Source organism: Callospermophilus lateralis, chromosome 9 (genome assembly GCF_048772815.1).
Source record: "Callospermophilus lateralis isolate mCalLat2 chromosome 9, mCalLat2.hap1, whole genome shotgun sequence".
Classification (NCBI taxonomy): domain Eukaryota; kingdom Metazoa; phylum Chordata; class Mammalia; order Rodentia; family Sciuridae; genus Callospermophilus; species Callospermophilus lateralis.
The window spans coordinates 84112524-84125489 of record NC_135313.1 but is presented as its reverse complement, the minus strand read 5'-3'; the positions used below and the strand labels follow the sequence as shown (position 1 = coordinate 84125489).

The 12966-nt window shown below is 37.6% G+C and overlaps 1 protein-coding gene across 2 annotated transcripts in view; it reads left to right on the top strand.

The window, feature by feature from the left end:
* Arhgap15 (Rho GTPase activating protein 15) overlaps positions 1-12966 on the top strand; it is a 599265-nt gene that overhangs the window by 359436 nt on the left and 226863 nt on the right. The window lies entirely within an intron of this gene.

Below are 12966 nucleotides of genomic sequence, written 5' to 3'. Positions count from 1 at the left end.
AAGAAAATCATATGCATTCCTCTCAAACCTGGTTCCACTAGAAGATGGACAGGAAAACATTTTAGAAGGCTTTGTTATTTAACTGGTGCTCAAAACACAATTTTATTTAATTTTTGAATAATCTCAATGGCAAAAGACCCAACAGCTGCGGGTATAAGTGAAGTAGCAGTGACTATGAGGCACAAATGTCACGGCTATGGTTCCCTCTTGTATGATCACCATTCATCATCCTTCCTGTCTCTAAGGTCTCCCTGACTATTTATGGGAATGGATGGGATGTGTTGCATATGATGAGGACCATCTTCCACCCCTCATGTTCTTCTACTTTGTTTTTTCCTCCTTCTTACCCAATTGTCTACACAGCATCCAAAGAAGGTGCCTTACCACAACTGTGCATCCAGCACCTTCTGAGAGTTGGCTGTTTCCCTGCCTAGGGACTGCTGAGAGCTGCTAAGCCTGCAGAACCTTCCAATTGCCCATAAGTGATCCAGTCTCTCCGGTTCCTACTGAGCCCCTAGAATCACTGTGTTTCCAGAGGAAACAGAAAAAAACTGCTCTTTTCCCCCACTCTACCTCTGTGTGTATGGTTTTTAAGGAGTTGAAACAGCAACTGTTAGGCTTTGGATCTCACAAGGTGAGACGATTTCTTCATTCCCTTAGGTCTGATGTTCTTTTCTTAACAGAAATCAGCCCTACTCCATGGGACTTAGCTAGGGTTTATGTACCATATGCCATCTCTCAGAAATCCCCTTGACCTCCATGTGTTCAAAATTTCTTCTGTCTTTTGTCAACTAATATCAACTCTTACACGAGGTCATCTGGGGGGTGAGCATCACTCTGCCAGTTCAGTAGGCAGATCCAGCTGAGGTGCTCCCTTCTTCTTCTAAGCTCCCCTACCCATTCTTAGAGAGTTCTCTTAGCTGGAAAAAGAACATACCTGAATAGTGTGCAGTGAACCTAGAAAATGCGCAACATAAAAAACTGCATGTCACAGATAATGCCTGTTCACTCGATGTTGTGGACAACTTCAGGGCAGGACCAAGTGCTTTAGAAATGTCATTGCATGGTCCCTTTCTGCAATGGGAGATAAAAAGTGAGAAACACACACTGTATTTGACTGGAAGTCCAAAAGAGACAAAATGTTTTCGGAAATGTGTGCATCATGTCCTACTAATTTGGGCTCATAGTCCCTTTACTCCAATTACATTCCTGGAAATGTTTTTCGGTTTCTTCGAATAGAATAACTAGCGCATGTCCTTGCTCAGAACTGCCCACAGGGAATGGGCATTCCTGAGCAGAGCTTCCACCACACCTCCACAGAGCTGGCCAACGCTTCCACAGAACCACATGATTCCCCAGCTCTTAATATGGTTTATTATAAAATCCTTTACCTGCCTCAAAGCACTTTTCATCAAAGCCACTTTTAAGCTGAAGTTGAGGACTAAAGAATGCCTTTAACAGAATCCTGAAATAGCTTTTAACCCGAGGCTGAGAGAGAAAGTGCTTTTAACCTAAAGTGCTTTCCTCTTAGGTACTTCAGTGTGTACCTAGCACTCAGCGTTAGTGGCTTTGAGAACACCCTTAAGACCCAAATGAAAGAGACTCCATTATAGATATTCAAGCCTGTTATATTAATATATTACAAGTAATATTTGAAATCATTAAGCAGTTTTACTGCAACTAAATTTGAGTCTTTTCTTATTGAACTATGCATTCATGCAAATAAATTGAAGTCTCGCCACCTGGGATTCTAACAAATCTATGCTGATATTAAGGAAAATGCAGTCTTTTTTCCTAGATTTTACTTAAATCTGGAGTGACTTAAAAATTTCTACACTTTCTCTACCTAAAATGAATCTTTCAACTCTCAACATCACTGAATGACATTTCCAGTTTCAGTCCCTATTAGCTGTGTTTAAAAGATAAATTATATCATTTGGAATTAGTTCAATTACCTGAATAAATTTTATGTATCAAATTTTCTTCTCAGAATTGTCACTCAAACAAAAGTAAAATTACTGACTTCACAGTAGTTTTAATATCTCAATAAAGTTCCTCCTTAGTTAAATAAGTGACAACATAATTGATAGAAGTTTCAACTTCAGATTACACAAAGTTATGTGACTGAATGAATTCTATGGACAGTTTTCTATTTAAAGGATATAAAAAAACATACAAATATGACAGAACTTATAAAAATTTGACATGCTTGAATTTAATAAACACTCCCATTTTTTTCTGATCCCCTCCATAACTCTAATGAGGTAAAGACAGATGAATGAAAAGCAGAAAATATTGTCAACTTGCAAAGTAAATAAAGTCTTTGTGAATCAAATTTAGCCCTGTTAACCAGCTAAAATACTCCAAAGCAAACTGACCCGTATTTCTCTCCTACTCAAGGGATCATGTCACAATCTTTACATAGAAATAACTTTCACTTATAAATTGCTTTCCCTTGGTATTATATCATCATCCATTCATTTATATATTTATTGCGTGACCAGAAGGCACATAAAATAATAAATACATACATATATGTACAAGCTTAAGAAACTGCATTTATCTTGTTCAACTATGTCAAGATTCCTTTGCTTGAATGTTCATTTCTCATTTCCTCCTTGTAAGAAACTGATAATAATTTTTATTCTTTCAGATCAAAATTACAAATGCCATGAGGCTATCCCTGCCATCTTCTCAATTAGTTCTCCCTTCTCTTTATCCCAAAGCTATGATGCCATTATTTAGATCTTCCTACTAGACTGTGAGCTGTATCAGGTAGACTGAAGACCACCTTATTCAAAACTGTACTTCCTGGGAAGTTGTTGCCTGAAAAGAGATGAGGAAGGAACTAAAGTTGGATATGAAGCCTTTCAGTGCTGTTAGAGTAATAATTTATTTACAGTTTATTTTTCCTATAGAAACTCATGTAACTGGGCACTACTTTGGGCGGTTCTGCTCTTTTTAACTTCATTTCTCTTGTCATTCTCATGCTTGGACTACTGGACATTATTCAAGCTTTCCAGGGCTAAATTATTCCAATCATGTGGCTTCAAATCTTATCTACAAATTGATGCTCTCCAAACTTAAAACCTCAGCCTCACACTCCAGACTTGCATATTCAAATGTCTATTTGACATCTCCTCGGGTGCTTGGTAGACATCTCAAATTTATCCAGAGCAACCCTTGATTCCCCGGCTCCCACGTGTTCTCTATTTCAGGAAATACCACAGCCATGTGCCAGCTGGAGTTACCCTCCACTTTAACTCTGTCTCTTTCACTTCCATCAGCAAATCCTGCCTAAAAATATATTCTAAATTCAACCACTTTTAGTCACTTCCGCTATTGCCATCTTTATCTAAGCACCATCATCTCTCTGTGGAATATTTCACTAGCCCTCTGACTGGCCTCTATGCTTCTCATCCTGGCCCTCTTAAAATTTGTCTTCACACAGAAACTAAGAAGATCATTTAAAGATGCAAATCCAATCATGACACTCCCCTATTCAAAAATCTTTAATTCCTTAGAATAAGATCATATGGAAAATGACAGTTAGTATTCTTCCTGTGACCTATAATGTCCTCAGTGCTCTGCCCTCCAGGTTAAATTTTTTTTTAGTTTCATCCTCAACCACACTCCTTCTAGTATACCCAACTCTAGCCACTCAGACCTTTTGCTTCTCTTCAAAGGCACACAGCTCACACCTGCACCTCTGTGCACTTGCTGCTCCCATTTATACTGCTCAGTCCTTCACTTCAGTTGATCTCTGGTCAAATGCCATTTCCTCAAAGATAGCTTTCCTGGAAACACCATTATCTCTCTGCCTTGCTTTATTTTTTGATAGCACTTACAGCCACCTGACTTCATATTACATATTCATGTGTTTGTGTGTTTGTTTCTCCTATTTATACATATAAGCTATGTGAAGGCAGAGTTTTCCTTTACTACCCCATTTCCAGTGGGGACTGAAAAATACTCTTGGATGTATAAATTGAATGGATGAAGACAACAATGTATGACCGATTCACTTGGTCAAAACATTGTCTATCCTGTTGGGATTCTCTGTGTATGTGTGTCTGTGTGTACATGTGTGTGTGTGAGAGAGACAGAGCAACAGAGAAAGAGAAAGAGTTGTGCTACTTGGGGTAAGCAGAGAAGCAAATTGTATAAGACAAAGTTGCTGCCTAGAGTAGACAAACAGAAAAATTTCATACTCATTGTCTCATTTGAATTAGTACATTCTTCATTTAAGATACAAATATTCTCCATGTCACCAACACGTCACCAACATGTCTGTTTCATTAATCAGAACAAAACTGAGTTGAGATTTATTTCCATGATGGTTTAGGAGCTAAAGAAAAGGGTCCAAAGGGTACTTTCTGGAAGGGCACTGAGAGAGAAACTGTAAAAGGAAGACTGTCAGAAGTCTGAAAAAGTAAGAAAGAGAAAAAATAAAAAGGACTGAGAAGAATTCTGCTACTGTCTGTGTGGCAGCTGGCCCATCCCTGAAACTCACCTTTGGGCTACTTGTCAAAGGATGCTACCCCAGCAGCCAACTGTCAGTTAGAAATTGCAGAAGTTCACCTAGCCTGTTTAGAGATCTCCTGATAGCCCAGGCAAATCTGCCCCAGGCCAATCTTTCTCTGGTAGACATTGTTGTTATCTGCCAGAGACTTTAAAATTCTTAGGTTTGATGAGACGTAAAAAATACAAATAAACAAGTGGGAGGAAAATATACACAAAAGTGCTTATATTTGGCAACTCAGATTTATTTAGATTCCAAACTACTTAAAAGTAAAAATAATTAAACTTTTGCCTGTCTTCGCCTTCTATGAGGCGGGGGGTGGAGATCACAATAAGCTACAAGAGGTTTACCTCCATTGCATGTTGGAGGTTCAACAGAGAAGCAACCCATATTTTTTATATCTATATGCTGCAGAAGAACAGAAGCTGATATTTTTAATCAAAGCCCTTTAAAACATCATAAGATAATGTAGTCCCTTCTGAAGCATTTCCACTACATTAAATACAGTAGTGTTTTAGTATCAGACCTATGTTTCTGTGTCTTAATTTTAAGGCATAAGCTATCCAATAAACTATAGTTCTTACTTAAGTCTCAATTTCTCCAGATATCTTCAGCAAAATTCTGAGACAGTAATATGATAGGAGTTCATATTGTGACTGTTTTAAATAAGAAGAAGAGAAGGTGGTGGAATCCAGTTCCATCTTTTCTCCAGAAAAGATAAAAAATGAGAAGGACAGTGAGTGTTCTTTGATATGCAATCTAAAATTTCCATCTGTAAACCTATTCTCAAAAGAAAAAAAAACAAATATAATTTACAGTTTAAAATTAAAGGATGACTTCATTTATTTGGCTGAAAGTATTCTTTTTGAGAATATTATTTTTACTTTTCAGCATTCAAGGCCTCTCCCTAATGGAAAATTATTAGGAAATGATCTGATCATATGTGTAGTGTTTTGGTGGGAGAAAATTTCCAAGTGAATGCTATGTACTATGAAAACAACAAGGACTGCTTTTTTTTCTCTCCCTGTCCATTTTCTTCAAGAAATGTCAATCAATGTGGCATGCTATACCGGATCTTGAGTAAATGAGTCACTATAAATCCTTAAGAGTCACTATACCAGTGTTGGTGCTGGTGGTAGTAATGAAAGCAGTACCCCAACTCAGCCATCTAGGTTGCAAGGCCCTTTATGTCTGTCCTGCCTCCTGTTGCAGTGATCTCCTGAGCTTCTTGATTTCTAAACATCTCCAAGACTGGTGCTGAATCTCCTAAACTCATTGAGTTCCTTCCCACTTTCACCTCTCAATAACATTCAAGTAAACTTTGCTTTGCTTAATATAGCCACAGCATTACTGTGATTTTTCACATATGTGTGGTCTTAGGTGCTTTGTTCTTCCTTTTAAAATTTACTACAGTAGCTGCAATGGCCCTCTCTCCTGAAAGCAGAATAACATCATTTTGAAAAGCATGTGGAAACTGTCTCATGAGTAAATGATGATAACACCGTCACATTATTTGAACATTTAACTGCTTCTATTGAGTAGTTCTCCTCGTAGTTTTGATTCATTTGGAATCCAACTGACAAAGATCCCATTACTGGGTGTTCTTTCCATAATTTGTCAAAAAATATATAGCAGCGATGAGGGAGAATGAAGCTAATTTGTAATCTGGGAGACTTAACCTGGTTATGCTGATGAACTAACTAAATCGGTCAAAAGTTGGAGAGCTTAAAGATTAAAAACCACCATTCTCTACTTAAACTCTAATTCATTATGTAAACAACGTGATTTATAAGTGCAGTCATGTGGAAGGTCTATTTATTTTTCTCACCAAAAGATGCTTTCAAAGAAAAATTGCAGAAAATGGATTTTCTCCAACCAATGTGTTGCCTGCCGCCCCTGGTGTAAGTGCTGAAACGGTAGGACGAAGATATAATGATCACGCTTGCTGAGGCCACAGGCATTTGCAGAGGATTCCAAAAATATTGGCACCTCTAGCAAGAGGTGTTTTTTAAATAAAAAGAAAAAGTTGTTAAGAGAGGAAGAAGAGATTACCAGTGAGCCCACAGATGGGAATGTAGGTGGGGAGTTAGGAGCTCAGGGTTCGGGGGCTGCTCCCTTTTTTGGAATACCATAAGGAAGAGGAAAGTAGAAAAAAAAAAAATCCTTAAGGTTGTGCCAGGACAACAGGCATGTAAGTTTAGGGGCAAAGCTAGTTCATTAATGCTTGCCAAGAAAGCAGAATACCTTCCCTCTCCCTCCCGCTTGCCTACACTATTTTAAGAGAGCAACTTCTGTGGTTCGAACATGTTCCTATAACAGGATGGTCTTCTTTGGTGTATCAAACCCTGAACTGTATCAGATTACAGATGGGTGGCAATCCTACAATCACACTCAAATTCGACCATGACATTTTAGCTTCATCTCTGATTTACTTTCTTTGGATAGCACTTTTTACTTTGCAAACCATTTCTGTGCATCACCGTCTCCCCTAAGTTATGTAATTTATCATTTTATGTTGAAGGCTCGTGTTGTAGTTAAGATTTATTCTGTTGCAATGGATAGAAACTTGTACAAACTGCAAAAGTACAAGTGGAAGTAATTTGATTACTTAATTGAAAAGTCCAAGGGAAAGGATAGCTTTGGGCATGACTGAAGCTAGGAACACAAAATGCTATGAAGCCATTCTCTCATCACTTAGCTTGGTTCTATTCTGTTGGCTTCATTCTTCTCTATGTCTTTCTGGAGATAGTAACATGGTTTCTAGAAATTTATAGTCCTTCATAGTTTCATAGCTCCTCTTGAAGCAAGGCTCCTCTTTCCTGGCAGCACCTAGAAGAGTCTCAGGATTTTCTTGACAGGATCCACTTAGCCTATGTGTTCACAAAATTACTACCTCCAAGGAGGTGAAAGGCAGCTGTGGTGTGGGATCATCACAGCCCTAAATAAATGGCAGCAAAATGTGAAAAGTATCATTCCCAAAGGTAAACCAGGGTGTTCTTTCAAAAGAGGATGGGAGAATAGATTTGAAGCCAGCTAAACCAATCCATATCCACCATATCCTTCCAAGCCAGTGTTATCTGAATTCCTAGTCAGTGTGATGTGAAATAGGGAATACCATTGGACTATTTTGTCAGTCAATCTAGAACCTTTCTGTTTTAATTTTAATATCTCTCTCTCTCTCTCTCTCTCTCTCTCTTTCTCTCTCTCTCTCTCTTTCCCACCATTCAACCAATGCTATATCCATGTTCTATTCCAAGTTTATTTGAATATAAGAACAAATTCACTCAAAAGAGTTCAATTGAAGTGGATGGGAGGGGAACCTCACAGTACATGACATGGGAATGCCAAGTGCTATGGCAAGAATATAGAGTGTATGGAGTTGGGCATTGGGAAGTCAAAAGCTGAGGCATATCTATTCCATTTTCTCTCTGCAAATCAGTTCCTGCATCCACTCACTCATTGCACATAACCATATCCCCAAATGGCAATACCAGTCCCCAATGGCTGAATCTAGGCAGTCTTAGAGTTCAAATTCACAGGAGAACAACCTCAGTCTCTCTGTTCAGATTTGATCTAACTTCAGCCACATGATAAATTTGATTTAATCAGGCTCATGTGAGGGACTAAATTCTTATACTCTAGAGCCACACCTTCTTCACCTAGTACATCAAGGTTCAAGGTAGAATACAAGTCAGAAGAAAAGTTTTGGTTTTGCTGTTTGTTGAGAGCAAACATCTCCCTCTCTATATAATGAAATTCAATATATTTAGGCTGTTTTCTCAGCAGGGCACTATGGTCAACTGGGGAGGGATAATTTTTCTTTAAGGGACTGGATGCACTTGCATGAACTGCCCAGTAAGTGGCAGTAATACACCTCCCCCACCTCTGACATTATAACCACCACAATAAGCCAGTAGTGCACCTTGTCCTCCTACTGAGCAGTCAAGAATTTCCAGCATTTAAATTCTCTCCTCCCAACCCCATGTCAAAACCCTTCCCTAAGTCCTCTGTCTCCTTCCAACTCCATTCTCTCTTCTTTTCAACATGAAAATTTTTAAAATAGTATATTTGCTCTTTCTAGTTCCCGCCTTTTTTCAACAGTTGACCATAATCATCTGCTTTTCAGTTTCATTCTCCAAAACCATTTTCCTTATGGTTACTCATATTCCAATAGTTGCCAAATATCCAAGGAGTGTTATTTACATTTATCTCCCTTCATCATTCTATTGCATCTGAATGCTTATCTTAACTTCTAAATTCCATTTTCCATTCTCCATACTCTCTGGTGACTGCATGTCAGTTTTCCTCAAATAAGGAACTTGGGAGTCAACTTTGCCTAGCGACTTCTCTTACCTCCTCCATCCACTTACTAAAACCAATGGAATCACCTGTTCTCTCCTTCCAGAGTAATTGTATTGTGTGGATCCTCATCTTCTTTCCTCTCACCCCAACAGCCTAATGCTCTATGTCTTGCACAAATTATCTGATATCTCTGTCTCAGTTTCCACTTCTGCAGAATGAAAATGGTGACACCAATAGAAAATTGGGGTTGAACATGAGAATTACATGTGCTAGAATACAGAGATTGTACCCAAATTATGATGCTTCAACTTCCATTTTTTGACTTTACAATGGTGTGAAAGCAAGGTGCATTTAGTAAAAACTATATGTCAGATTTTTATCTTTTCCTGGACCTGACAGTAGAATAATTGCTTCCCCAAGTAGGATGGCACAATGAGCTGCACCTCCTAGTTAGCACTGGATCGTGAGGGTTAACACCTGGCATTCTGTAGTCTATGGTATTGTAAAGCTATGGTGTTTGGTACATATATTTAATATATTTAGGTGTGCTACATGCATTTTGATGTATGATATTTTCAACTTGCAATGAGTTTATCAGGATTTAAACCTATCATAATTTGAGGAGCACCTATATAAAGTACTTTACACCATATTTGGTTTAATGTAAGAATACAATAAATCCTCTCTATTATTTGATGTAAGAACATAGATCAAATTCTATTATAACCATTGGGAGAGTTATTTTACTCCACAAGCTGTAGGAGATCATATGCCTCATACATTTTCAGGCTATAGTGCATTATCTAGTTTAAAATTGACATGTAATAGTTACTGAATTAATTAATTAATCTTTGCATTCTTTACAATGCCTAGCATATGGTAGGTGCTCACTACATATTCTCTGAATTGAATTATTCACAATTGACTTGATCTGGACATAATGAAGAACAAGAAGTATCACAATACTTCTCAAGTCATAGAATTTAAATTTTAAAGTGTAAAACATTTCCTTTGGGACTCCTACTTAGCAAATTTAGACATTTTTCTTGATTTCATTTGCTCTATTGTGACAGTTTCCATGTCCTGCCATTCCTTTTTGTTTTCATTGTCATACATAGCTTAAAATCCGAGGTGACCAGAAGCCTAAAATCCAGTTGCCATGTGTTTCAGTAAGTTATTGCTGCATAACAAATGCAAAATCTCAGTAACATATACAAGATGTATTTATTGTTTGTATGTCTGCAGTTTAGGTAGCCTGCACCAGACTTGACTGTGCAGCTCTACTTTAAGCTGCAGGTCTGACTATTCTAATCCTTTCAACAAGGATTTGCTTCAGTCTGTCCATATGTATTTATTCTGGAGCCCAGGCTGAAAGGGTAGGTGCTGTCCAGAGCAAGTCTTCTTTTGGCAATGGCAGAGAAGCAAGAGTGTGAATAGAAATCCGTGCTGCTTTCTAATGCCTCAGGCTGGAACTGACACATTCCAACATTGCCCCAAGCAAGTTACAGAGTTAAGCCCAAGATCAATGAAATGGGCGAGATAAGTGCTGCCCACTCTCACAAGTCTTCAAACTCAATCAAGTATTTGAAACAAATGCCCATGATTATTTTCCATTTCTCTATACCATGTTCATGTTTTGGGGACATATCTTCTATTTCTGTCTATTGGATAAAAAATGCTCATTTCTACTATGGATTATATTATCAGTAGTGCATCTCACAGGTGATGACACATGGTCATATGACAAAGGACATGAATGTACAAATCTAATTCAGAAAGGACAAGAATAATTGTTACCAATGATTATACTTATCATATCTCTGTGATGACTATGGTGACTCTGTTAACTACATTGTCCCTAGGCAATCACAATAGCCTCTTAGTTTATCTCCTGCGTCTGGTCTTCCCTACTCTCAGTGCCCCTCCATTTTCTTTACAAAGTGCTACCAAGTAAACCTCTGCAAGCAGAAATATGATTATAATGTATACTTTCCTAAAAAATAACAACTTCCTAATGCCATACCATGCAAATGATAGAATACCCAGTTGAAAATATCTCACATAACATGAAATCTGTTTTAGGGTTGGTTTATGTCAACTTTTTTGTTACTTTTTTTTTTCTTTTAATGAGTTAGTTCCTGTTCTCAAGCTTGTTGTCTCATGGTGATAATATTCCCGCTGTAGCCCCAAGCATCACATTATTGATAAATGGTGTTAACAGTAGGAAGAAAAGACAGAGACAGAGAGAGAGAGAGAATCCATTTTTCTTCAATGACCACTGTCTCAACAATCTCTCTCTCTCTCTCTTTTTCTCTCTCTCTTTTTCTCTCTCTCTTACACACACACACACACACACACACACACAGCACATTTGTACTAAACGTCATGAAACAACCTTATACTTACACTACAGGACAGCTTTCTTAGCATTCAGCAATGTCTTTATGACACCTGCCATATTCTGTTTTGTATATTCTTTGACTGTTTCTATTAGCCCCTATAATAAGAAACATCCTGATACATTTTTACAACCTAATACTATTGCATTGCTGTGAAAACAGAAAATATTCAATAAATATTTGTGAAATTGATCTGAATTATGGAGTCTATTAACAAGTTTTGTACTTTATAGCAATTCTTCTTGACTATAGCCAAATTAAAACATTTGATCTGAAGTTCTGGTTTATTTTTTCTTTGATAATATTTTATGTTATTCTTTTTAAGGGTAGCTCACGGTTTTGAACAAGTCTTCAAACTCAATCAAGTATTTGAAACAAATACCCATGATTATTTCCCATTTCTCTATACCATGTTCAGGTTTTGGGGACATATCTTCTATTTCTGTCTATTGGATTAAAAAATGCTCATTTCCATTATGGAGTATATCATCAGTATTGATTATCCTTAATTACTTCTTTCTGGACAAAGTTGTTAACAGTTCACTGTATTACCTTTTCCTAGAAAATGGGTGAAAATCATGACTTCCTTGAAGTCTCACTACACTCATCTCTCTCTCTCTCTCTCTCTCTGTCTCTGTCTCTCTCTCTCACACACACACACACACACACACACACACACACACACACAAGCCTTTATAATATAGTATCACCTGGCATTCTGCTAGACCTCATTACATGCTCTCTCCCCATTTTACATATTTCTATTTTATTGATTTTCTCCACTGATTAAGACAATGTTTTCAGTTATTCAACAAATTTTTGTTTAACTTCCAGTATGTGCCAAATATTGTCTAGGTACCAGAGATCTAGTAATAACAGATAGGTATGTTTCTTACTCTTCTGGGTTTTGCATTTTAAGGGAAAAATTTATGCAGAGAACATGAGAGTCTGGTATGTCAGGTGGAGATAAATATTCTGAGAAAAGTAGGGTAGGGAACATGGCACAGAAAATGGTATTGAGTGGTGCCATTTTTAAGAAAAGGTGGTTAGGAAAGGCTACAATAAGAAGCTACAGTTTGATCAAAGACCTGCGGCAATGGAGTTCCATGCCGAGGAAATAATGAGTGCAAAGTCCCTGAGGCTGAAGTGTGCTTTGGCAGTGATGAGAAACAGTATTGTGGACAGTGGGGCTGCAGGCAAGTTTAGTGAGAGGGAAAAGGACAGAAATGAAATCAACTAATTAGTGGAGGTCAGATCATGCACAGCACAGTAAGTCACAAGAGAGATTTTGATTTCATTCTGATCAAAATGGGAAGCCCTTGGACTCACCACATATTACTTTCATTATCAGTAATAATTATCAATGCTCTTGAAATGGGTCTTGAAGTGGATGATGATGGTGACCGCAAATATTGTGAATGTACTTGAAGCCACTGCACTGTATATTTAAAAACGGTTTAATGGTAAGTTTTATGTTATACATATTTTAACAATGTTTTTTAAAAAAAGTTCAGGAGTGCATGCTATGCAAAAATCAGTGCTAAGTTCTGGTAACTATAAGAAGACATAGATTATTGAAGTGCTCAAAGTAAGGTTTAAGAGAGTAAATCCTATAAATTCAAGTACATAATGTAAGGTAGCATAGGTCATGTAACAAATGAGACGACTAAGCTGCCTGGGATCTTGTAGTATGTGTTCTCAGAAACATTTGTCCGAAGAGACTCTGTCTGAAATAAAAGGATT